Raw genomic sequence first — 27,080 nt, 5'->3', positions numbered from 1 at the left:
CTGGGGTTCTAATTTCTTTTCTTTAACAAGATTGAATATGGCCAAACTCATTTATGAATTGATTCGAATAACCTAAAGATTTTGAGTTTGAATCTACCCCATGATATTGACTAGACAACAAAGTTTCGCTACTCATACGTTAAGTTGTCTAAGGCGGGGCGGACCCACGTAGTAAGCATCGGTTCACATGACGCCTTTAAAAAATTTGCGTGTTGGTATTGTATGGGATACTCATTTTTTTGTGTTTTTTACATATCCAACAATCCAGTGACAGTGATTTACTAAACACTTTCGAAAAATTACACCGCTGCATAAAATCATGGATCTGTGGCTAATTTGGACAATGGGAAGCTAATAGCATCATTGCCCCTTTAGTAATCCATCATCGCCCCTTTAAAACCTATTTTCATCCAACTTAAATTCGTACCAAAAATTGAAAGTTAAGTCTTGAAAAATCAAACGAGTGATTAAAATTGGCGATGGGGAAGTCAGCAAAGGATGAGAGCGTGAGTGATCGAGAGCAAAAAAAATTCTTGGGAAATTGCAATTGTGAAGCAAAAAAGGAAAAAAAAAACTCATAGTTTAGGAGCATTAAAAGGTTATAAGGAGATGACAGATGAAAGAAGGTAGTAGGTGACACTAAAACAAAATGTGGCTTCAACTTAATGGAGTCGCGTGACGATATGAACTATTGATAACGGGACTTCATATTTCAGGAGGAAATGAAAAATATAACAGTTGACCTAAGGCTATGGGGTGTGGGATAAACTTTTAGGGTGTGGGATAAAGTCCCCTATTAAACAAAATAAAAAAATAGATTTTATTGGATGAAATGCATGTGGGCCCCACATGAACACAGCTTCTTCCTCATTACCATGGTGATGGACAACGCATGGCATCCCGGTTTAAGTTGCAGGGTGTGGGGGGGAGGCTATCGTAGGTGAGGTGGCACAATGCCGTCCTACACACCCTCCGGCCTAACTAAATACGAGATTATCGAAGGAATAATCTTTTTTTTTACTGTTATTATCGAGGTTTCATGGTAGACAACAAACTAATTAAACAAAAATAGCCTACTACATTAGTCAAACATTATATTTGCTGGGTTTCTTTCCGAGTCAAACAAGCAAGAATGCAAGATGGCTGGTTTGGGTTGGGCCAGCCCAAGCTACAAGATGGTAACTTACTCCGGAAGTTGGTAGATTAGTTGGAGTTCTACAAATAAAAGTCAAATTACATTCTATATAGAGGTGCCCATACCGGGTAATTCTAATAATTGGTTCTGGTTATGGAACTGGTTTTCGTTTCTCGTTTTAAGGGTTGGAACTAGTTATTGCTAAAGCCAGTTCGGTTTCGGTTCCAGTTATTTGACTAAGGGTATGTTTGGCAAAAGTAGCTGGTGGCTGTGAGTGGAGGCTAGAAGCTGGTAGCTATAACTGTAGCAATTTAGATGTATTTAGATGTTTGGCAAAGTAGCTGGAGCTTTTAATAAAAAATGTATAAAATGACCAAAATGGACATAACTAAAAAAAAATAACTAAAAAGTTCATTATCTTTAGAGGTTAAAATAGTCATTTTTTTCTCTAAAATCTTGTAGCTCCTTCTAAACGTTACTAGTAGGAGCGTTTAACCAAAAGCTTCAAGCTCCTAACCTAAGAGCTTCAAGATCCTTCAACCAAACAAGTCTTTTTATTGAGTATGAACTTTTTCTTAAAAGCTTAAAGCTAGAAGCTCCTAAAACCTCTTAAAAGCTCCATGCCAAACATCCTAAAAAACAATACCCTATGTGCCCGGTTCTGGTTCTTAGGAAACCGGGTATTAAAATACCCGGTTTTCGGGTTTTTATACCCTATTTTCCGAGTTTTTAATTCTATATTTTCCTATTTTTTTACTAATATATTGCATTTTTATTACCCTATTTTCTCGTATTTTTTGTTTATTATTATTATTATTATTATTATTATTATTATTATTATTAAAAATGCATTGTATAATGTAAGAAAATTAAAATAAATGCACTAACATAAATTTAAAAGAAAGATATTAGAATCATGTATCGGGTATTATCGGTTCCGGTTCTGATGATACTCGATACATGATTCTAATATCTTCATCACTTTTCAAAACCCTATCCCAAACATCATCAGCCGCATCCCCCCTTTTCTTCTCTCCCTCTCGTTCTTCTTGATCTGGCGACCGGAGTACTCCGGTCGGCAGCCGGTCGTCCTTCTTACCGGCAAAACACCGCCCAACCTCCTCTTCTTCTTATACTTGACCACCCACACGTCGAAAACCCTGAGAGAGAGAGAGAGAGACGGCGGAGAGGGAGAGAGGCGCGACAGTGACGGGCGGCAGAGCTGTCTTCTCGGCAACCAGAAAAGCCGCAAACGGCGGCTGGGTTATGGTTGTTTCACGTCAGTTTCAAACGGCACAGACGTACAGTGGTGGAGTTGGTGGTGTTATGTGGCGGCGGTGGTGGGTGTTTACAGTGGGCTCGGTAACGGAGGAGGTATTTATAAAACTTTACAAATACAAAGTTTTATAAACATAAGGCTTTACACATACAAAGTTTCTCAATTACAAAGTTTCCATATAACATGACAAAGAAAATGATTTTTATTTCGTTTCCTCAAACAATATTTAAAAAACCGGTTATTCCAAAAAAAAATTCAAATCTTTTTTCAAACAAACTATGAACTCGCCAACTTTATGTTGATTTTTCGCATGTTTTTTCTCAGGTTACATTTTCAAACCATGGAACAGTTGTAATAGAAGAACCATGTGGATTCAAGTTCTTAGTGGGCGTTCGCTTTCTAGAAGTCTTAGCATTATTTGCTTCCGTTGTGCAATGAAGATACCAATCAGATCACACCCAACTCTGATTTTATCGGGGTGTGACAGCGTAGGCTCCATGTCACATAGGGGGCTCTAAAGCCCCTCCCTTTAACTTGCATGCAATGTTTAAAGCCTCTATCATAATTACCTAATTATTTTTTAATTTTTGTATTTTTTTAATTTATATACCATTTTTATTTAAAACAAAATTAAAAAAACAATTTCAATAAAATAAAATTAATAAAAGATTACAAACTTCTTAAAAAAATAAAAACTACAATGTTACTTAAAAAACAACCAACTAAAAAATAAAAAAATAAAAACCTACTAAAAAACTACATATATTTTGCTCGGACTTTTTCCTTACGAGCCTCTAAAAATATGGAGAATAGTTAGTAGACGTGGTATGGTTTGGGTAAAAATGGTAGGATATGTATAATGTGAATATTTAGAAATAAAAGTATTTTTTTTTAAATATAACCCGTTGTCAAACGGTTGAATTGCATAGGGCCCACAAAATAGTGTCGTTAACGCTTGTTAGTGTGTTAACGGGCCTTCGATAGCACCCCCTGACGGCTAGGAAATGCGGGAGCGGAGCTATAGGGCCCCAACAAAGGTGAGGTGACAATGGGGGTATAAGACCGAACGTAGTGGGGCGTTTTTTGCCCGGAATCTCGCCCGAAAACGCCCGATCACGCACCGGTGCCGCCCCTAGGCGTTTTCCGGCGTTATTTGCGAAAAAAATGGACGTTGGCGTGATTTTAAAAACGCCGGAACTTGATTTCTTTGCCCAATTGAACCTTGCCATGTGTGTATACTTAGTTTTAATTAAAAAACAAAAGAAATTAGTTTTAATTAGTTTTAATTAGTTTTAATTAGAAGGTGATTTAAAAAACAAAAGTTGCATGCGGTTGTTGTGGGTAGAAGAAGATGGTTTTTCATTTCAGCCCCTACATTTTGATTGTATTTAAAAAAAAGATTTAAACTTTAAAAGTCCTTTAAAAGGATTTTGCATTTCAGTCCCTAAAGTTTTAATTAGATTTTGGCAATGTAATTTTTTTTTTACTTTTGAATAGGTTTTTTATTTCTAGTATTGTATTTTTTTTTAATTTAATAAAGTATTTTAAGATTTTATTAAAAAAATAATAAGTGTGTAATGATTGGAAGGTGCGTTATTGGGCATTATTTCCACTACGGCACTTTTGTAATAACACCCAATAATGCCCCTATGCTTACTGGACTGCCACATGATAGAAAATGCCCCATGGTGGGAGCATTATTGAGCTAACCACTACGCATGGCCTAAGGTTGAACGTAGTGGGGCGCGAAGTGGGGCTATAGCGCCCACATAGCGCCGCCCACACCACCCCCCTGGGCGTTATGCCCAAAAAAAAACAAATGGCGTGAAAATTTTCGCGGCGCGAGAAAGGGTTTAAATATTCTGCATTTTCCACTTTGGTCCCTGCATTTTACACTTTGGTCCCTGCATTAAAACACTTTGGTCCCTGCATTTTACACTTTGGTCCCTGCATTTTACACTTTCGTTATGATGAGGTAGGGGCTTTATGACTACGGGCTCTAGTGACATAACGCCCCATAAAGCCCCTGTGTGACGTGGCACGACACGTGTCGCATAACGCCCACAAAAGGGCTTTATGACTACACATGGCCTAATTATTGAATTGATTGGGACCGACTTTATGTCAACTTCAACTCCCGTGATCTGTATTTGCAAATATCTTTATAGTTCCAAGTTTAAGTTTCTTTGATAATTTGCTGATTTCCTAAAAATAATTTAACGAGTCTCGACTTGGATTATATAAATGCATTTAAGAATTTTATATCTATCTATTATATATAATAAATGAATGGTGATTTGGGCCACGTGTCATTAAATTAGGGCATCCTCAATGCCTTTTTCCCGCCCAACAGTACCATCCCTTTTTTTTATCATCTCTCTTCTCATCTTTTTTCTTTTGAAACGCCGTTCCTTCTCTCTTTATATCCAGTGCGATTCAAACTTCACAAACCCTAACCCCTTTAACCATCGCCACCGCCAAGATCTTTCTTTTGTGCTATCAAAGATCAAACCAAATCATCTCATCATGAATCATTCGAAGCGTCACCAGGTAAGCTAACTCGGTTTTGGTTGATTTTGTAGCCCTAACTCGGTTTTGTTGATTCAGTGCGATTCAAACTTCACAAACCCTAAGATTTTGGGGTTTGATATTCAGATTAGGTTATAATATACTGTTAAGGTAACCGATTTGAAATCTTTTTTTTTAAATTGGTTAGATATTGATTGTTTTTTCTCTGCAACTTGCTAATACTCAATAGAGAAAGATGTTGATGTTGATGATTTTAGTGTTGATGTTTCTAATTCGTGATTCCAGTGAGACAAAGATCTCTTCCATGTGATGCATCTGAATGGATGGTTATTCTTCTTGCCAATCTTATGCTTTGTTTTTAGGTGATAATTACTTATATTATATTTTATTACATCCAAGTGACATGAATGTAAAACGAGCCAGACTTAGTTCTCATTTTTCTGAGAAATTAATGTGGGTTTTTAGTTTGATTTATGGATTGGCTGTGATTTGGGAGATGTTAGGTGGTATATACACTGTTGGGAGATGATTGGAGCAAAATAATAATATAGATTCGATCAAGGTTACGCTCTTAGTTCATTGACGATCGATCTGAAGTCGACATAAGCGTCAATCATCATTCTGGTATGTGTCGATACTGTTTTTCGACTTTTTGTTTACATAAGATTTGATATCCAACTTAGGGATAAACTGTAACAGGTTCAGCTATTATGTGAGATGAGCAGTTTTGGAATGTGATTTTTGTGAAAATATTACACTTTAGTGGCAATTCTATTTTTAAGGTTGTTTTTAATGTAACTTTTTAGGCGGAGAATGAACCAATTTTAAGCAATTTCTTGTATGTTAGCATTGTCACATGAAATTTTAGAGCTAGCATTGGGATTTATTATTACTTATCGGCTCGATAGTAATACTTTATTAGAAGCCCAGCTAATGATATATTTTGTGATGTATTAGCTCCCAACTGAGGCATCAAACGGGCATTGCGCATGGATCTCAGGTGACACCATTAGCATGTATTTAATGTCTTCAGACTTTTTACATCATTTATTGATATTTTGGGTTTGCATTGGTACTTAATTTACAAAGGAGCCTATTTTATTGTTCAAATCAACACCCTTCCGCATGCCTTTAAAGAAAGAGATCCTTCATGGTTATTTTATAGGACTGTTTTGTGGTTAATCAAAGTGAGCATATTGGCCACTCGGTCCGTTGGAAAATAAATAAATAAATTATATAGTCGACTCACACCCTTTTAACACTTTAGATATATTAACGTTTTCTGCCTCTGTAGACTTGATGGAAATCATGCTACGTGTTTAGACAAGATGCCAAATGTTGTTCACACCGTTGGCTTGGTAAAATGTTTGGTTGTTTTGAAATGCATATACCATGATCATTTTGATGCGATGTTGTGTGTTTGTGTGTAAGAAATCAATAATACAGCTCCATTAGGTGTGAAACATGTGATTAGTCTGTAATATAGTTCAATAATATAAGGTGTTTTGTCACAAAAAAAAATATTGTTTTACATTCAGTTAACCTTTTCTGCAGCTTCGTGATTGGTTGGATTTATCTCTTAATAACTCTGTTCCATCTTTGCTCTTGATTCTTTCCAGGTAACTGTGAACATTCTCCTCCATTAAAAACCTGAATCTTTGAAGTTTGAACTAATACGATTTATTGTATCAAAAACAGACATTGGGCGACTTTCAACCCATTCGACTTGTTCCTCTTTTAATAGATTATTATATTTGTCTGGCTTGATATAAAGTGCAACCCAAATTGACTCGTTCGTAAGTAACTGTGGTCGAAATGGACATCTCTAATTTATGGAGTTACAAAAATATTGATAAACAACTACGACACTAATTTGCTTAACGGTTCTGTACTTAATTATGACAGGAGGAGGAAGAAAAAGATGAAGAGGAGCAAGCTAAGTTGAAGCAATCAAGTGGAAGCAACAAGGATGTGGCATTAGAAGAGATGATTAATGCAACAGCTTCAGATGTGCAAGAACAGGCTAGAGCAAGAGCGCTAGATAAACAAGAGCAGTTTGTAAAGTCAGCGAAGCTTTGGCTGTTTTAGCTTTTGCATCTGTAAGGATCTGCTGCAAACATTTACATCCTAATGGTTTCTTAGTAGTTTCTGAAACGTAACTGTTGTTTTTCCTGCAGTCTGTGAGTAGGGAGCGTGAAGAGTTTCTGAGACTCGTCAACAAGGAGGTACGCATAACATGTCAAAAGGGTAGTCTATAATACGGGTCAGGTTGGGTTGACCAATCTGATAATGAATTAGGATATTGAAGAATGAGATTTTGCATTATAAGTTCACTCAGGGTGACTTTTGACTCTTTTACGACAAAAAAAAAAATCTCAAAATGGCCCATTTGTCAGTAAATGAGTCAAAATGACCACCTCTACATCTACATCATAATGTTTCTCATCTTCTCCTTCTGTATTTCATTTCCAAGAGTTTATTTCTAGAAAATAGTGTTTGAAATTGATGAACCCTTTGGTCATATGTATTATTATTATTATTATTATTATTATTATTATTATTATTATTATTATTATTATTATTATTATTATTATTATTAGTTTTTTGTTTTTTTTTCAGATAAATTTGTATCATAGAATGATGGACAAAGAAGGCTCTGACACCGTAAAGGCATATAAAGCTGCCCATGAGGAAACCGATAATTCCACAGATGAACATGTAGCTGATGGAGTCTCTTCAACACTCATAAAAAGGGTATTATGAGAGATGGTTTTTTGTTCGTGTTTGTATTTTGTTCATTTTTAATGTCAAAGTTGCATGGATCCGATTGGTTTGATGCTGAAAGCCTATAAAATTACCCTCTTAACTTAAACATGTCAAGTTAAAAACATACGAGTTTGTCGGCTTTACGGTGTGCCATACACCCTGTTTCTTTGATTTTTGTTCTGGTTTTGTCACACACCAACCGATGGCGGAATCATCGGGGCATGGCACTGAGCGAAACAGATATTCCAGAAGTTTCCATAACAATTATCATTACTATTCAATTTAAATAATACGTCCCATACCGTATCTCAAACAGTAAACAAATTATTACAGACAAAATCCAGGCAAATATTTCCGTTCCGACAACTCAGATTTTAAATACAGCAATTGTTTATCTGCTTCTAGAGACCCATAATTTGACCACTACAGACAACTATTTGTTGGGCTTTAGAGCTTTATTCTAGCCTCGCTTTCCTAGCAGATAAGCATCTTAAACACCTGTCACATACGTTAAAATAAAGTCAATACATAAAATGTAAAGGTGAGCAGACAAGTTTGATAATAGCATAATAGAGTTCGAAATAGTTTATGCATAACCAGCACGTACACAGAGGAAAACGAAGCATGTTAATTATCGACATGGATCTATCGATACCAATGACTGCGGGTTGACTGCCCGAAGCAGTTCGCAATACATGATTACCACCGTAATCCATGCAAGTAATTGTCCTTAACAACCCCCGTGTGAACGGGTGCTGAGTCCAAACTATAGTACTATCGTCGTTAAGGCAGGTAGACAGCATTCCACGTGTAAACATAACAACAAGCTTTCATTCAGTCAAGTAATACATGCGGTAACGGTTAGCGTTTAAAGTAATTGCGTAGTGTGTTCGATAATGATTTAGAATAAGTAACGTATGTAACACCCAAAAGTGCTAAAGCAAAAAGGGTTCGAGTATACTCACAGCGATTGTTGGATTGAAGGGAGCGCTTGAGAGTAGGGTTAGCCTGAATAGTTTGATAGCATAACGATAAGCAACGCGTAAAACGGAAACAAGTGTTGGAGGGTCGGACAGCTGGTCAATCGAACGGTAGTCCGATCGTTCGGTTGACAGTCCGTTCGGACAGCTGTCCGGTCGGTCGGTAGGCCGATCGGATGGCTGTTCGAGTGGATTGTTTCTTCCTTTGTGTAAGATGTGTTTGTGTATGATGGTTTGACTTTTGAAGTTTTTGTTGCAGTATTTGAAAACATTGAAGTATCTTTACCTTTCAGGTCGGTCGATCGGACGGTCGTTCGATCGGCCGGCAACCCGATCGGCTAGGTACCTCAGGAAAACAGGTTCTCAGCAGGGTGTCACCTGATCGGACGGCTGTTCGATCGGGTGCCACTCCTTGTGCGTCGAACATGTTGAAAAATCGATTAAGTGTTGAAGTATAGTATCTCATGATCCGAAGAGTAATCCAATCGGACGGTAGTCCGATCGAACAGCAGTTCGTTCAATACTCAACTTCAAACACGTTGATTAAGTGTGGGACCATGTGCTAGCCGATCGGCTGGCCAGTCGATCGGCTGACTGTCAGATCGGCTGGCTGTCCGTTCGGACAGCAGTCCGATCGGTGAGTGCCCTGACCTGGTCGGCCTGTTCGTCTAACACTTGGTTGTTCTGATTGTTTGTCGTTTTATCGAGGTATTTTGACAACGAGTCGAACCATAGAACCCACGTTCTTACTTTGTTCCTCTGATCGGACAGGAATCACCCAAATCCGGCCGGTGAACTGTTCGAGACGGAGTTTAACGTTTAACCCGAAATGGGTGAACCTCGCGGGTAGAATCCGGATCTTGAGCCATGCAACCACCGGAATGATTAGCAAGTCGGCACAAGCTTCGTTCCTATCGGTTTTGATGGCATTAAGTGTAAAAGAGTTGAAAGAAAGTTGGAAAACCATCTTTCAATCCTTTTCACCATGTATATGTTTAGATCGATGAAAGATCTTTGTTTGTTTATGTGGAAATCGGCTAGATCCAAGTTATTCTTGGTGGATTGAGGCCAAAACATAAAGTTCTTCAAGAACACCATGATGACATCATCCTAGAACACTTGAATCTTGATTACTTCGATTTTACTTAAATACTCAACATAATACAACTAACGTAAACATAAAATAGGCTAACTACAGTCAAAGAAGTCAAAACAGTAGTTGAGCAAAGAGTGATAGATCGCAATTAGCGATCTTTTCTTCCTTTGACTTCAATCTTGACTTTGACTTTGACTTTCGAAAACACGGGGTGTTACAGCCTCCCCTTGTTTAGGGAATTTCGTCCCGAAATTAGGCTGAAAGCTGCACAACACCATGAATCACTTTTGAGAACTTTCTCTCTAGATTTTCATTTAAACAACTACGGGTACTTCGCCTTCATGTCGCTTTCGAGTTCCCAAGTGAACTTTGCGCCTCGTTTGCCTTCCCATCGGACTTTCACAATATGAATGCGCGAGCGTCTGAGTTGCTTGGTTTGGCGGTCCATGATTTCGACAGGCTTCTCCACGAAGTGTAGTGTTTCGTTTATTTGAAGGTCATCGAGAGGTACAATTAAATCATGCTCAGCTAGGCATTTTCGGAGGTTTGACACATGGAAAGTCGGGTGGACGTTACTAAGTTCCTCCGGTAGTTCGAGTCTGTAGGCAACTTTTCCGATCCTTTCCAGAATCTTAAAAGGTCCAACATATCGAGGCGCTAGTTTCCCTTTCTTGCCGAATCTGACCACACCCTTCTAAGGTGATACCTTTAGGAGTACGTAGTCGCCAACGTCAAATTCAAGGGGCTTGCGTCTTCTATCGGCGTAACTTTTCTGTCTACTTCGAGCTTTCAACAAGTTGTCTCGAATTAGGAGGACTTTGTCAGTCGTTTCTTGCAGTAGCTCAGGACCGGTTAGTTACGAATGACCGATCTCGTGCCACATAATAGGCGATCGACATCTTCTTCCATATAAAGCCTCGAATGGTGCCATTTGTATGCTGGTATGATAACTGTTGTTGTACAAGAATTCGACTAGGTATTTATCCCAATTACCACCAAAGTCTATGACACACGAACGGAGCATGTCTTCAAGAGTACGGATCGTTCTTTCGGTCTGTCCGTCGGTTTGAGGATGGAATGCGGTACTTATGCTCGAAACGTTTCCCACAATCGCGAGGTAAACTGAGCATCACGGTCAGAGATGATGTCGCGAGGCATACCATGATTACAAATGATCTCGTCGGTGTAGATTCGGGCTAATCATTCTACCTTGTAGTCTTCCCGTATTGGCAAAAAGTGAGCAGATTTGGTCAAACGATCAACGACAACCCAAATGCTGTTGTGACCTGATGACGTGGGCGGAAGCTTTGTTGTGAAGTCCATAGCTATACTCTCCTACTTCCATATAGGGATTGGCGGTTGTTCGAGTAAGCCAGAGGGTCTTTGATGTTCAGCTTTGACTCTTGCACAAGTCAGGCATTTTCCGACATAGAGAGCGATATCCCTTTTCATGCCCGGCCACCAGTACTTGTAGCGAAGGTCCTGGTACATTTTGTCGGCACCTGGATGAATAGAATATCGGGATTTGTGGGCAGATCCCATTCGATTTGCTTACAAGCTGAGCTCCATCGTGATAGATTCTCTCCTTCAAGGTGCGTTCATTAAAACAAGCATGTTGGGCTTCGCGGATGAGGGTTTCGAGATCGCGTTGGGCTTGGGTATTGCGAATGCTGAGCAAATAACTCCGTCTACTGAGCACGTCGGTAACAACATTTGCCTTGCCTGGGTGATAACGAATTTCACAGTCGTAATCGTTGAGAAGTTCTACCCATAGGCGTTTAGGCATATTAAGTTCTTTCTGATCAAAGATGTGTTGTAAACTCCTGTGATCGGTGAAGATCGTACACTTGGTACCATACAGGTAGTATCGCCAAATCTTTAACGCAAAAACAACCGCGCCTAGCTTGAGGTCATGGGTTGTATAGTTCTTCTCGTGGATTTTGAGCTGACGAGGATAACCTTGTCTCGCTGCATAAGAACACAACCAAGACCAAGGTTGGAAGCATCACAATAGACAATGAAGTTGTTGTTTTCCGTCGGACAATGTGAGAACAGGAGCGTTGCAAAGCATATGCTTGAGGGTTTGGAAGGCAGACTCTTGTTCGGTTCCCCAAACAAAAGGCTTGTCCTTGTGCGTAAGAGCGGTAAGCGGCACAGCGATTTTTGAGAATCCTTCGATAAATCGTCGATAATAGCCCGCTAATCCGAGAAAAGAACGGACTTCAGACGGGTTCTTAGGCGTAATCCAACTCTTAACAGCTTCAATCTTCGCGGGATCGACATGGATACCTTGACCATTAACGATGTGACCCAGAAACTGAACCTCCTCTAGCCAGAATTCACACTTGGAGAACTTGGCATAGAGTTGATTCCCCTGGAGTAACTCGAGAATCAAATGTAGATGTTGCGCGTGTTCGACTTTTGACTTGGAATAGATCAAGACATCGTCGATGAACACGATGACGAAACGGTCTAGAAATGGCTTACACACGCGATTCATCAGATCCATGAAAACCGCGGGTGCATTGGTTAAACCAAAAGGCATAACAACGAACTCACAGTGGCCATATCGAGTGCGAAAAGCGGTTTTAGGTATATCTTCTTCCTGAATGCGTAGTTGATGATAGCCTGAGCGTAGATCGATCTTCGAGAAACACGTAGCACCTTGCAGTTGATCAAACAAATCATCGATACGAGGCAGGGGATAGCGGTTCTTGATGGTTAACTTATTCAATTCGCGATAGTCGATGCACATCCTGAACGACCCATCCTTCTTTTTAACGAAAAGGACTGGCGCGCCCCAAGGAGAGGTGCTCGGGCGAATAAAGCCTTTTTCAAGTAAGAGTTCCCGCATTTCGGATGGCGCGAGTCGATAAGGGGCTTTGGCAACAGGGTTAGCTCCAGGAATGAGGTTGATACGAAAGTCGATATCACGACTTGGCGGAAGTCCTGGAAGATCATCAGGGAACACCTGAGGAAATTCACGGACTACAGGAACGTCTTTAACTTCGGTCGTCCTTTTCTTTTCCTTCTCCGCTACACCAATGTTAGCCAAGAAAGCTCTGTATTCCTTGCGAAGATACTTGCTAGCTTGGACACATGACATGAGCTTGAGACCTTTCGAAGCATTTTCACCATACACACATAATAAATCACCATTCGCGAGCGAGAATCGAATCATTTTTTCGAAGCATACAACTTCAGCATGGTTTTCACGAAGAAAGTCCATGCCTATTATGACGTCAAAACTTCCGAGTTGCATCGGAATGAGGTCGATTAGAAAGATGTGATTGTTGAGCTCGAGGGTACAATCACGGAGAACAGAGTTAACGGCGACAGTTCTTCCAGTGGCGACTTCAACTTCGAATGTCGAGGGGAGATAAGAGCGCTTACGACTAAGGAGCTTCTCGAATTTAAACGACACAAAGCAGTTATCGGCTCCAGTATCAATCAAATACGATGCATAAATACCATTCACAAGGAACGTACCATTAACCACGTTATTGTCAGCCCGGGCTTGACGAGCATTGATCGCAAGTGCCTGAGCTGCGTGCTGGCCTTGCGGGGTTGGGAGTAGAGCTTGATAAGTAGTGGCAGGAGCTGCGGCGTTACGGGGACCATAGCGACAGTTGGCAGTGAAATGATCGTACAAATTGCAATGAGCGCAGAAACGACAGGCGAGACCCACCGGATGATGATATGAGCATGTCGGGCAAAGCGGGTGGGGACCTGTGTATGCACGCTTTGTTGGCGGTGCATATGTCACTGGCGCTGGTCGATGAGGAGACTGCTGCTGAGCCGGTACGGCTTGTAGAGGAGCAGCAGTCGTAGTGACAGCATAGTTCTTATTGCTGGAGCTGCTGTTGTTGTGCTTCTTCTTGCAGCGTGATGACTTTGATGGTTGAGCAGTGGCGGTGTCGGCGGTTGGTGCAGTGGTAGCTTGATGCAGAGACTTGGAGGGCTTATCCCAAAAACCAGCTTTCACTCGCTTGTCGTTGATTCCAGCGGCAAGCAAGTAAGTCTCTTCAATTGATGAGGTTTTCGCGGCGTGAACAAAATCGGCAACACAATCGGGTAGAGCTCGAATGTACTTCTTGATTGCCATGTATGGCGTCTTGACTTGATCGGGGCAGATAATGCTGAGCTGCTTGAAGCAAGCAGTCAGGGCAGCGTTGTCTCCATCCTTCTGCTTAATGTTCCAAAACTCGTCCTCCAGCTTTTGGCGTTCATGGGGAGGGCAGAATTCGTCCATCATAATGGCTTTCAGCTCTTCCCAAGTCAGCTCATAAGCTGCATCATTCCCACGTTTGTTTCGTTCGGCCGTCCACCAGTCTAGAGCTCGGGACTGGAAGACGCCGGTTGCATTTAGGGTATGGAGATTTTCTGGACAGCCGCTTTGGCGCAGAGTGACTTCGACGGAATCAAACCATTGAAACATAGCTGTAGGGCCATCTTCTCCGGTAATTCCTTTGGTCCGCATGCCTTGAACTGTTTGAAGCTAAAAACAGTTTTGGTAGCATCTTTGGGAGCTTCGGTTCTCGACTCCTCAGATGATTTGCTGACGTTCTCATACACGTCACTCACAGCTTTTGCTACTTGTTTGGCGATGATAGCAGCAAGACGTTTGTCTCTCTTTTCTTGGCGAGTTAGTAGGTGTCGGGATCTAGATGACATTGTCTGCAATAGACATCGTCACAGGACTCAACACATCATAATCGAATCTCACCTCACACGTCTAGTTCTAACTAAAGCTCAGGAACACGATAAGGCATGTATCACATAAACACATAGGCATATAATCACATATTCACGTATTCACATAAACACATAAGCACCTAAGGCATAGAATCACAGAGGCACATATGACACACATTTCTCCTAGAGTACATGGAAGCAGTCAGAATACAGAAACCTATCATTCAAAGTTCGCAAGTCATTCGTATATAGCGATCGCGTATAGCATATCGAGTAATATAGTATAATCGTATAACATAGCGTAATGTCGTCCATATTATAGCGACTTGTTAGAGTATGGCGATAGAAGTGTAGTGCGAGTCGTGCGTATCGATCGGAGTGATAGCAAAAATCGAATAATTCTCAAAAATTTAAAGCACATAAACAGGTAAGTACACTTAAAACACATAAAAATCGACGAATTATCAGAGTCAGCAGTTGTGGGCTCAGAATCGAAACACATAAAATCGAGAAATAGATTGTCTGCGGCTATTAGACATTGACTACCCAAAGCGATTCGACTATTCTCAATGACTTGTCGTCACATGCCGACTCTCGGGATCGTGCTTCTGCCTTGATTCTTGGGCATCCGGCACGCATTCCTCTAGTCATACTGTGAGTTCAGGTTGTTGGAGTCCGTTGAGGCTTTGGTGAGATAAATAAAGTCGGAACAAGTTGTCAAGGTTAGGGTTTCACCTTTGGCATAGCAACTTCTTCCTTGTTTAAGCAAAATGGCAACGAAAATCCGCATCAAAGTATGGATTTCACTCCTGATTCAACGCGAATTCTCGCGTTTTATAGATAAATACATATTAATAGGTAATTTAATCGAGATTTTTGCGGTCTTCACACCTAATCTCGATCCAATTACTCACTTGGTTTCGAATGATGGTGCGGTGATAGTGTAGTGTAGGCGAGAAATAGCGGGATATAGCACATAAACTTGGTCTGTTGGTTCCTAATTATAGTCTAGGTCTCTAAGACATCGACCCGGACTAGGTCGTGTCTTGCCTAATTCCCTATAGTTATGGCTCTGATACCAATATGTCACACCCCAACCGATGGCGGAATCATCGGGGCATGGCACTGAGCGAAACAGATTGTCCAGAAGTTTCCATAACAATTATCATTACTATTCAATTTAAATAATACGTCCCATACCGTATCTCAAACAGTAAACAAATTATTACAGACAAAATCCAGGCAAATATTTCCGTTCCGACAGTTCAGATTTTAAATACAGCAATTGTTTATCTGCTTCTAGAGACCCATAATTTGACCACTACAGACAACTATTTGTTGGGCTCTAGAGCTTTATTCTTGCCTCGCTTTCCTAGCAGATAAGCATCTTAAACACCTGTCATATACGTTAAAATAAAGTCAATACATAAAATGTAAAGGTGAGCACACAAGTTTGATAATAGCATAATAGAGTTCGAAATAGTTTACGCATAACCAGCACGTACACAGAGGAAAACGAAGCATGTTAATTATCGACATGGATCTATCGATACCAATGACTGCGGGTTGACTGCCCGAGGCAGTTTGCAATACATGATTACCACCGTAATCCATGCAAGTAATTGTCCTTAACAACCCCTGTGTGAACGGGTGCTGAGTCCAAACTATAGTACCATCGTCGTTAAGGCAGGTAGACAGCATTCCACATGTAAACATAACAACAAGCTTTCATTCAGTCACGTAATACATGCGGTAACGGTTAGCGTTTAAAGTAATTGTGTAGTGTGTTCAATTGTGATTTAGAATAAGTAACGTATGTAACACCCAAAAGTGCTAAAGCAAAAAGGGTTCGAGTATACTCACAGCGATTGTTGGATTGAAGGGAGCGCTTGAGAGTAGGGTTAGCCTGAATAGTTTGATAGCATAACGATAAGCAACGCGTACAACGGAAACAAGTGTTGGAGGGTCGGACAGCTGGTCGATCGGACGGTAGTCTGATCGGACCGCTGACCGTTCGGTTGACAGTCCGTTCGGACAGTTGTCCGGTCGGTCGGTAGGCCGATCGGATGGCTGTTCGAGTGGATTATTTCTTCCTTTGAGTAAGATGTGTTTGTGTATAATGGTTTGACTTTTGAAGTTTTTGTTGCAGTATTTGAAAACATTGAAGTATCTTTACCTTTCAGGTCGGTTGATCGGACGGTCATTCGATCGGCCGGCAACCCGATCGGCTAGGTACCTCAGCAAAACAGGTTCTCAGCAGGGTGTTACCTGATCGGACGGCTGTTCGATCGGGTGGCACTCCTTGTGCATCGAACATGTTGAAAAATCGATTAAGTGTTGAAGTATAGTATCTCATGATCCAGAGAGTAATCCAATCCGATGGTAGTCCGATCGAACAGCAGTTCGTTCAATACTCAACTTCAAACAAGTTGATTAAGTGTGGGACCATGTGCTAGCCGATCGGCTGGCCAGTCGATCGGCTGACTGTCAGATCGGCTGGCTGTCCGTTCGGACAGCAGTCCGATCGGTGAGTGCCCTGACCTGGTCGGCCTGTTCGTCTAACACTTGGTTGTTCTGATTGTTTGTCGTTTTATCGAGGTATTTTGACAACGAATCACCCAAATCCGGCCGGTGAACTGTTCGAGACGGAGTTTAACGTTTAACCCGAAATCGGTGAACCTCACGGGTAGAATCCGGATCTTGAGCCATGCAACCACCGGAATGATTAGCAAGTCGGCACAAGCTCCGTTCCTATCGGTTTTGAAGGCATTGAGTGTAAAAGAGTTGGAAAACCATCTTTCAATCCTTTTCACCATGTATATGTTTAGATCGATGAAAGATCTTTGTTTGTTTATGTGGAAATCGGCTAGATCCAAGTTATTCTTGGTGGATTGAGGCTAAAACATGAAGTTCTTCAAGAACACCATGATGACATCATCCTAGAACACTTGAATCTTGATGATTTCACGGTTAAAAGTTAAGATTTGAAAGATAGAAAGGTGTAGGAGTGCGTGTAGATCAAGAAAGTACAAGATTTAGGACGAAATCTTACCGGAATCGAGAGAAATCTGAGAAAAAGTGAGCTGAGCGTGCTGGTCGGACAGAGGTTTCCAAAAGTAGAAAGTTTGACAACGACAGGGGTATTTATAGGATGCCAAAAGTAGAAAGTTCGATCGGACAGCAGTCCGATTGGCTGGCTGTTCGATCGGCTGGTAGCCTGATCGTTCAGCTGCCGGATTCGAGTATTCGGTGCGATGATTTTTGAGATTTCAATTTCGGTTGAGGACGATGCGAGTACGATAGAGTTTCCTATTCAAATTACTTTTAATCCCAACTACTATATCTAACATACAAGCATTTATATTTCGCGCAGTCTTTTCGCCACCAATTATCATAATTCGATTTCGATTGAGTTCGATTGAGTTTCGATTGTGATTCGAGTTTTGATTGCGATTTGATTGATTACCACACATAACATAAAGTAAACATGCACAAGTAACACATAAGGCACACACACACGTATAATAACACCAAAGTTGCATAATTCGAGTTTCGAGTTCGATGATGATTAGATTAGTTTGATTATTGATTAATTGACTTTACCGCATTGTTACTTCCTTTCATTTGCAATCATAAAGCGTTCCGTAGCGAAAAACATTCGATTACTTCGATTTTAGTTAAATACTCAACATAATACAACTAACGTAAACATAAAATAGGCTAACTACAGTCAAAGAAGTCAAAACAGTAGTTGAGCAAAGAGTGATAGATCGCAATTAGCGATCTTTTCTTCCTTTGACTTCAATCTTGACTTTGACTTTGACTTTCTAAAACACGGGGTGTTACAGGTTTGTTCTTGGATTTTGAGCTTTACGTATCTGAATTTGATTTTATTGTTGGGTTTCTATATAATTATTGAGTTAAAACAGTGGGTTAAAACCACTGTTGGTGTCACACCCCAACCGATGGCGGAAACATCAGGGCGTGGCACTGAGCGAAACAGATTGTCCAGAAGTTTCCATAACAACTATATTTACCAGATATTTAAAGCAACACGTCCCATACCATGTCATAAATGATAATACAATTATTACAGAAAAGATCTAGTCAAATAGTTCTGTTCCGACAACTCAGATTTTATTACAGACAATTGTTTATTGTTGACCTAGGTCTTTCCTAGCCTCGATTTCACACCAAAGATAGCAATTAAGCATCCTAAGCACCTGTCGCATACGTTAAAGTAAAAGTCAATACACATAGTGTAAAGTTGAGCATACAAGTTTGATGATAGCATATAGAGTTCGAAAGCGTTACACATAACCAGCACGTACACAGTGTAAAATGAGGCATGTTAGTTATCGACATGAACCTATCGATACCAATAACTGCGGGTTGACTGCCCAAGGCAGTTCGCGATACATTTCTGTGAGCCATGTAGGTAATTGTCCTTAACAACCCCCGAGTGAACGGGTGCTGAGTCCAAACTAATAGTACTATCGTTGCTAAGGCAGGTAGACAGCATTCCATGTGTAAACATAACAAACAAGCATTCATTAAGTCACGTATAACATGCGGTAACGATTAGCGTTAAAAGTATTGCGTAGTGTATTCGATTTGTGATTTAGTATAAGTAACGTATGTAACACCCAAAAGTGCGAAAGCAAAAAGGGTTCGAGTATACTCACAGCGGTTGAATGGATTGAAGGGAGCGCGTAGAGCGAGATTAGCCTGAACAGATTGATAGTTATAACGATAAGCGATGCGTAAAACGAAACAAGGAGTGCGAGTGGGTCGGACAGCAGTTCGATTGGATGGTAGTCCGATCGGACAGCTGATCGTGCGAGTGACAGTCCGTTCGGACGGCTGTCCGGTCGGATGGTCGTTCGAGTGGATTGTTACTTCCTTTGAGAAAGTTGTGTTTGTGTATGATGGCTTGTCTTTTGAAGTTTTTGTTGTAGCATTTTGAAAACATTGAAGTATTTCTTCCTTTCAGGTCGGTCGATCGGGCGATCGTTCGATCGGCTGGCAACCCGATTGGTTGGAAACTTCAGTGAGAACAAGTTCACAGCAGGTTGTCACTCGATCGGACGGTCGTTCGATCGGGCGGCATCCTTTGTGCATTGAACATGTTGAAAATTGTTTAAATGTTGAAGTTTAATTGTCACATGTTCGAGCGGTTAACCCGGTCGGATGGTGTCAGACCCCGATATTTCCACGTATTACCGGTGGGTAGTATCGTGACGTAGTTGATATCATCATAGTCAAACAACACAAATTTAAGCAGAAGCAAAAGATGAATTATATTACAAACCGAATATTTAGTAATATCAAAGTATCACAAAACGGATTGTACGGATCCACGGGCGGATCAAATAAAAAGAAAACATAGTTCAACAGACTTTAGCATCTAGGGCTTGCGAGACTTAATTAATGATGGCAGGAGTAGCCAGCCTATTTCGTCTAGTACCTGCACTTAGTCTTTTTGGAAAATACGTCAGTTTACACTGTAAATACAATTAACTGACTCATTTTGAAAATGTTTTAGAAAATTGATTTGAATGCACATGGCAAAAAAAATATTTTTATAACTTGGGACAATTATTAAATTAATCTTGTATACAATTTTACTTATTTGTCGTCCGTCAGGGCCGGTTGGTAGAGCCGGTCAAGATTAACTGACACGCCACAGGTATAATGCCCACAAGGTTGATTCCTTTAAGTGGGTTACTAGTTTTTACATAATGCAACTGTCAGGTGTACGCCTACACCCCATGCTTAGGTCGTGGCCATTTCTTTGAATGATGCCAAGGATATCCGGGACAAGGTCATTTAACCCCCAAGGGCCATACACCAAATAATACAAATTAAACGAGATATGTAAATGCATTAATCACAAGCTGATTTAAATGACTACATGCCCGACCAAGCGGTATTATTATAATACCGTATCCCAAGCCCGTATAGGGAAAATAAGTTAAGAGTATTTACCTGAGCAAAGTATAAATCAAAAACAGCAAGTGCACGTAGCTTTTACCGGGCTCCTAATCTGGAACGAAGGTTTTTAATAACCTATTAGAATCCTAACGGGTCTTTAATTAAGCCTAAGCTTAGACCGGTTAGTTTTAATAGAGGATACGGTCCAACGCATGATTAAGCGAAGACCGGATTAGAATGTGGTTTGGACCCGACAAGCTTGGATACTTGTTTAATATGGGTAAACTAAACACATTCTGGATTTTGAGATGAAAATGATATGGTTTGACCCGTTTCGGCTAATATATGCAAACTAGTTACATAAGCCGATCCGAACGCGAATGGTGCGTAACGGGTAACCAAATGAGTCAGTCATACACAGGTCTCCTAAGTTAATATGCCTTAAATATGTTGTGACATCAGTAAGATATCTTCTATTATGCCCAAAACGTATTTAAACTCAATTTATGCCCCAAAGGGGTATTTTGGTCATTTAAAAGGTTATAAAAGAGTTTAATTATAAATCTGAGTTTCGGGTCTGATATAATCAGTAAAAATACTTAATTTACTAAGTTATATCAGTAGGGTATTACCTATATGTGAAATTTATCATTTATAACCAAACTATGTACCGAAAGGGCATTATTTCACCTAAAGTTTAAAAGGTCAAATCTGGAAATCTGAGTTTAAAACTTTTGCTTACTATTAAAGTTTAAAAACTTACTTAAAACATCAGTAGGTATCAAGTCTTATATATCTAAATTTTGGTTTTAATACATACTATGCATTTAAAACGCGTAAAAAGACGGTTTTAAGGGATTTCCGGGTATTATAAGAAAGCTGATATTTTATTATTCCAGAATGCTTAAAATATTCTATTATTTCATATCGGATCAGTAGAAAAAGGTTTGGTATCAAAAGGATTGGTAAAACTCATTTTATAGCCTAAAAGGGCAAAAACGACAATTATCGGATCAAGCTTAGAACTCTATGTTATGCTTAGCCTAAAAATAAATAAAAATCTCCAAAAATCCCCAAATATTATTTTATATCAGCGGGAAAAAAGTTTGGTATCAAAAATTGGGTTTAGATAGGTTATACGCTAATTACGCCGTTTAATTACTAAAAAGCTTTCTAATTACGCTAATGAGTATAACTCTTAATCTAGACCTCAAACTGATGTCAAAGTTTAGGTACAAGTTTATAAATCAGTAACTAAGGTTTCTACTCTTTTATATTTTTAAAAATCACGTTTTAAGGTCATATGGGCATAATAGTCAACATTTAAGTATTTAACGAAAACATGCATATGAATCGGATAACTAATGAACCAAGTTGTATAATCACAGAGGGTTATACTTATATGAAACCTGGTCCTAATAAAGCTCTAAGACATTTCTAAACTATGCTCTAATGGGTCAGAACTGAAAGTCAAAGCAAAAGTCTACTTTTGCGACTTTCGGTTCTGAACCGAGCTTAAACTGAAAATTGTTGAGTTGAACATGTTTAGACATGTTCTTACATTAATTACCAAGTTATATTAATGACAAAACAGGTTGCATAGCTTCTACATTGCTAATTATGCATTTATTTAAAAATTAGCTTTCTGTAGACTTATTAAGATTAACTTTGACCCGACAATTGACCTAGTTAGAGTGGGAATCAGAGGGTGCCCTTTTAAGGGTTCATTGCCCACATAATTACCAACTCATAGGTACTTTCAATTGAAAATTTGACTGGACAAATTAAGATTAATGACGAAGTCAAACCTTAATTACGACGGTTTGACTTTATTGTAATTAACTAAGCAAAACTGAATTAAGGAAGGTTAAGGACACTTACAAAGGTCCTAAGCACGACTAGAGATCACTAGGAAGGGGTCTTGAGCTCCAGGAACCTCCAAAAAATGAGTTATGAAGTTTTCAAGTGAATGATCATAATGTTTGCAACAAGAACACCTTATATAGGAACTTTGATTGCACAAAATCATGACAAATAAGTCTATGGGATGATTCCTGATCATCCCAAGTATCCCTAGGTCATTATAAACCATCAAACAAGCCCCTGGTATCAAAAACAAGCTCCATAAGTCGGTTAAACTTGCAAAGCCGACACCTGTGCAGTTTTTCTGACGCTGGCATACTCAGGCGGCCCGCGTAAGGATCCATAGGGACCTTACGCGGCCGGTATGGTGCCGGGGTCAGGTTACACAAGTTTCATTAATTGCATTTTGGCCCCTGATCCTTTTTAAACGTTGTTTCCACTTCATTTCTTGCATTTTCTTCCCTCTAACTTGACTTTTAAGGGCTCCAAGACATAACCAAACACCGTTAAGTCCTTTGTTAACTTTATGATCACTCGTAAAGCCTTTAATTTAAATGTTGACGCTTTTAACCCCTCGTATACGAATTTTATCATAACTTTCTCATACGATGACGAAACTTTGTGAAATTTTTATCACTTATTCTAGTGAGCATAATTAATCGTTACAAAGCTTCGGGTTTGCTAAAAGGTCACTCAGAGGTATACTTTAAACATGTTGACACATTTAACCCCTGTAGTTTGTAATCTCTCACTTTCTTTCACAATTAGCTTCGTATGATCCATGATTCGTTCGTTTAAGGGTATAAACATCGTGTAGGGTTGTTGAAAGATATATTTATCCATTGTTGACACTTTGAACCCTTTTATTCACATACTTTCCTTGTTTATCAACTTTAGTCCCTCTAAAGTGATCTTTTACACGTTTAAAGCTCATGACACGTGTCGATATAATATTGGACATGAATTTTCGAGGTGTTACATCCTCACCCCCTTAAAAGAAATCTCGACCTCGAGATTTAAAAGTAATAAATGAGGGTACTTTTCTTTCATTGCGGACTCTACCTCCCACGTGTATTCGGGACCTCTACGGGCATCCCATTTAACTTTCACAATTGGCACATGCTTCCTTCGAAGCTTCTTAACCTGTCGGTCCTCGATCGACAAAGGTTTTTCCACAAATTTCAAGCTCTCATCTATGTGCACATCCGTATGTGGCATGACTAGCGATTCGTCAGCTAGACATTTCTTTAGATTACAGATGTGGAATACATTGTGAATACCACTGAGCTCTTCAGGTAAGTTTAACTTATAAGCCACTGCTCCTACACATTCGATGATCTCGAATGGTCCTATATACCTTGGGCTTAACTTACCTTTCTTACCAAATCACATCACTCCCTTCCAGGGTGATACTTTAAGCAGAACCTTATCACCAACCTCAAACTTTAGAGGTTTTCGCCTTTTATCAGCATAACTCTTCTGCCTATCCCTGGCAGCTTTCAGGCGATCACGAATCTGGACAATCTTGTCCGTCGTTTCAAGGACTATATCCGGTCCTGATAACTGAGCTTCTCCTACTTCTGCCCAATAAATAGGCGTTCTGCACTTCCTACCATATAATGCCTCAAAAGGCGCAGCCTGAACGCTTGTATGGTAGCTGTTGTTATAGGAGAACTCGATCAATGGCAGGTGGTTATCCCAACTACCACCTAAGTCAATCACACATGCACGAAGCATGTCTTCCGAAGTTTGGATCGTACGCTCACTCTGTCCATCCGTCTGAGGATGGTAAGCCGTACTAAAATTCAAGCGGGTGCCCAAAGACTGTTGGAAACTTTTCCAAAAATGAGATGTGTACCTAGTATCTCTGTCTGAGATAATAGACAATGGTACGCCATGCAGGGATACAATCTTATCTACATATAACTGGGCTAAAATGTCGGAGCTATGAGTCTCCTTGATGGGTAAGAAATGTGCTGACTTAGTCAGTCTATCTACTATCACCCAAATAGTATCATTTCCTTTCTTTGTTTTTGGCAACTTGGTGATGAAATCCATTGTCACCATCTCCCACTTCCAGGTGGGAAGTTCAGGCTGTTGTAACAAACCTGACGGCTTTTCATGTTCAGCTTTAACTTGTGCGCACGTCAAACATTTGGCTACATAGGTAGCTATAGACTTCTTCAAGCCTATCCACTAATAATTCGTCTTTAGATCCTGGTACATCTTGTCACTTCCAGGATGAACAGAATACTTGGAACTATGGGCTTCCTGGAGGATCACTTCCCTAAGTCCTCCATAGATTGGAACCCATATTCGTCCATTCAATCTCAGGATTCCGTCCTTGCCACATGACAACTGATCTGCAGTGACTCCCAGTTTTTCATCAGGATCGTTAGCTTCCAACATAGCTTCCCTCTGAGCGGCTAACAACCTCTCATTTAAACCGTTTCTTAATTCAATGCTCTTGGCATTAATTCTTATGGGCTTCACCCTTTCCTTTCGACTTAAGGCATCGGCGACCACATTCGCCTTGCGTGGATGGTATCGGATTTCACAATCTTAATCATTTAACGTCTCCATCCAATGTCGCTGCCTCATGTTTAAATCCTTCTGATTAAACAAGTGTTGAAGGCTCTTGTGATCTGAATAAATCACACACTTTGTACCATACAAGTAATGCCTCCACAGTTTTAGTGCAAATACAACGGCACCCAACTCCAAGTCATGGGTGGTGTAATTCTTCTCGTGCACCTTTAACTGTCTAACTGTCGAGAAGCATAGGCAATAACTTTACCCTTCTGCATGAGCACACATACCATACATGTGTGCGATGCATCACAATAAACTACGAACTCTTCGATTCCTTCAGGCAATGTCAACACAGGTGCATTGCTCAACTTCTGCTTGAGAATGTCGAAGGATTCTTGCTGCTTAGGCCCCCAATTAAACTTGATATTCTTACGGGTTAGTGAAGTTAGGAGTGCTGCAATTCTCGAGAAGTTTTCAATAAAATGCTTATAGTATCCTGCCAAACCCAAAAAGCTACGAATCTCTGTGGGCGTCTTTGGCTCTTGCCAATTCATGACAGCTTCAACCTTAGCGGGATCTACTTGGATACCACGCTCACTAACAACATGTCCAACAAATTGGACTTCACGAAGCCAAAATTCACACTTCGAGAACTTGGCACAAAGCTTCTCCTGCTGAAGTAGTTCCAGAATACATCGAAGGTGCTTCTCGTGGTCAGCTTGATTCTTTGAATAAATTAGAATGTCGTTAATGAAGACATAACAAATTTGTCCAAGTATGGCTTGCAGACATGATTCATGAGATCCATGAATGCTGCTGGTGCATTAGTGAGCCCAAAAGGCATCACTAGGAACTCGTAATGACCATAGTGAGTCCTAAACGCAGTCCTGTGCACATCTTCATCTCTAACCTTTAACTGATGGTAGCCTGACCTCAAATCAATCTTGGAGAAATAACTTGCTCCTTGCAGTTAATCGAACAGATCGTCGATCCTGGGCAATGGATATCTATTCTTGATAGTAACTTTGTTAAGCTCACGGTAATCGATGCATAGACGCATTGATCCATCCTTCTTTTTCACAAACAGGATTGGCGCTCCCCAAGGAGACGAACTAGGTCTAATGAAACCCTTGGCTAACAAATCATCTAGTTGGGCTCTCAGCTCTTTCATTTCCGTTGGAGCCAATCTATAAGGCGCTCTTGCGACAGGCGCTGCTCCAGGGATAATGTCAATTCTGAATTCTACTTGCCTATCTGGTGGTAAACCAGGTAGTTCTTCAGGGAAAACTTCAGGGTACTCAGATATGACGGGAATGTCTTTAACCTTGGGCTTCTGCTCATCAATAGTTACCTGTGCCATATAAATGACACAACCCTTCTTCAAACACCTAGATTCCTTGAGCATAAACACTTGCTCAGGTAGTCCATACTGGGTATCTCCCTGTATGGTAAGTGGCTCACCATACGGAGTCTTGATCACCACTTGCTTCTTGTCACACACGATCTGAGCTTGGTTATGAGATAACCAATCCATACCTATAACTATATCGAAACCGGCTAACTTCAAAGGAAGTAGGGACAATGGAAAAGAGTGGTTCCTAATGGATATGAAACATCCATCTAACATGGTTGATGTGGTTTCTATGGTGCCATCGGCTAATTCAACCTCATATTTTATGCTTAGGGTTCTAACATGTAGGTTTAACAACTTACAAAACTTATCATCTACAAATGACTTATCTGCTCCAGAATCAAATAGCACTCTTGCATAAACATCATTTATAAGGAAGGTACCTGTGATCACATTATCGTCCTGAACAGCTTCCCGGGGATCCATATGGAAGACCCTTACGTTGGTCTTCTTGGCTTCCTCAGGCTTTTTAGCGTATTTAGGGTAGTTGGTCTTAATGTGCCCTTTTTCATTACAGTTGTAGCACGTAGCATCCTTAATCTTTTTGCAGTCTACTGTCCTGTGCTCCTTAGATTTGCATAACCCACATGCAGATGGTCCTGAATGAGACTTGGTCTCAAGCCTGCATTTTCTAAAGTGGCGTTTTTGGCAAGTCGTGGACTTTGGCTTCTCCTCTGCTTGTTGACTACTCTTTCCAGACCCAAACTTCTTCTTAAAATCAGTGCTGCCCTTATGCTTCTTTTCAGATTGTCATGAGTTATCGTCCTCACGTTTTCTCTTACCCTCTTCTGAGTTTTTAAGCGATCTCAATCTGACCGCATCTAAAGTAAGAGACAGAGATAGATCAGCTGTTGATCTAA

General features: G+C 40.2%; 1 long non-coding RNA gene across 14 annotated transcripts; it reads left to right on the top strand.

The window, feature by feature from the left end:
- Positions 1-4,738: 4,738 nt before the first annotated feature.
- LOC110908579 lies at positions 4,739-7,833 on the top strand. Of its 14 annotated transcripts, none has more exons than XR_004878872.1 (9): positions 4,764-4,964; positions 5,229-5,305; positions 5,440-5,567; positions 5,901-5,943; positions 6,498-6,562; positions 6,642-6,739; positions 6,849-7,042; positions 7,121-7,168; positions 7,563-7,833. It is a non-coding gene; the product is annotated as an uncharacterized LOC110908579 (long non-coding RNA). The 14 variants fall into 14 exon arrangements; XR_002574730.2 differs by having other exon boundaries at positions 4,765-5,093; positions 5,447-5,567; XR_002574729.2 differs by having other exon boundaries at positions 4,767-4,964; positions 5,447-5,567.
- Positions 7,834-27,080: the final 19,247 nt, after the last annotated feature.

Source organism: Helianthus annuus, chromosome 14, assembly GCF_002127325.2.
Source record: "Helianthus annuus cultivar XRQ/B chromosome 14, HanXRQr2.0-SUNRISE, whole genome shotgun sequence".
In the NCBI taxonomy this organism is placed as follows: domain Eukaryota; kingdom Viridiplantae; phylum Streptophyta; class Magnoliopsida; order Asterales; family Asteraceae; genus Helianthus; species Helianthus annuus.
Note: the sequence above shows the minus strand (reverse complement) of the source record. Positions and strands in the feature narration are given on the sequence as shown.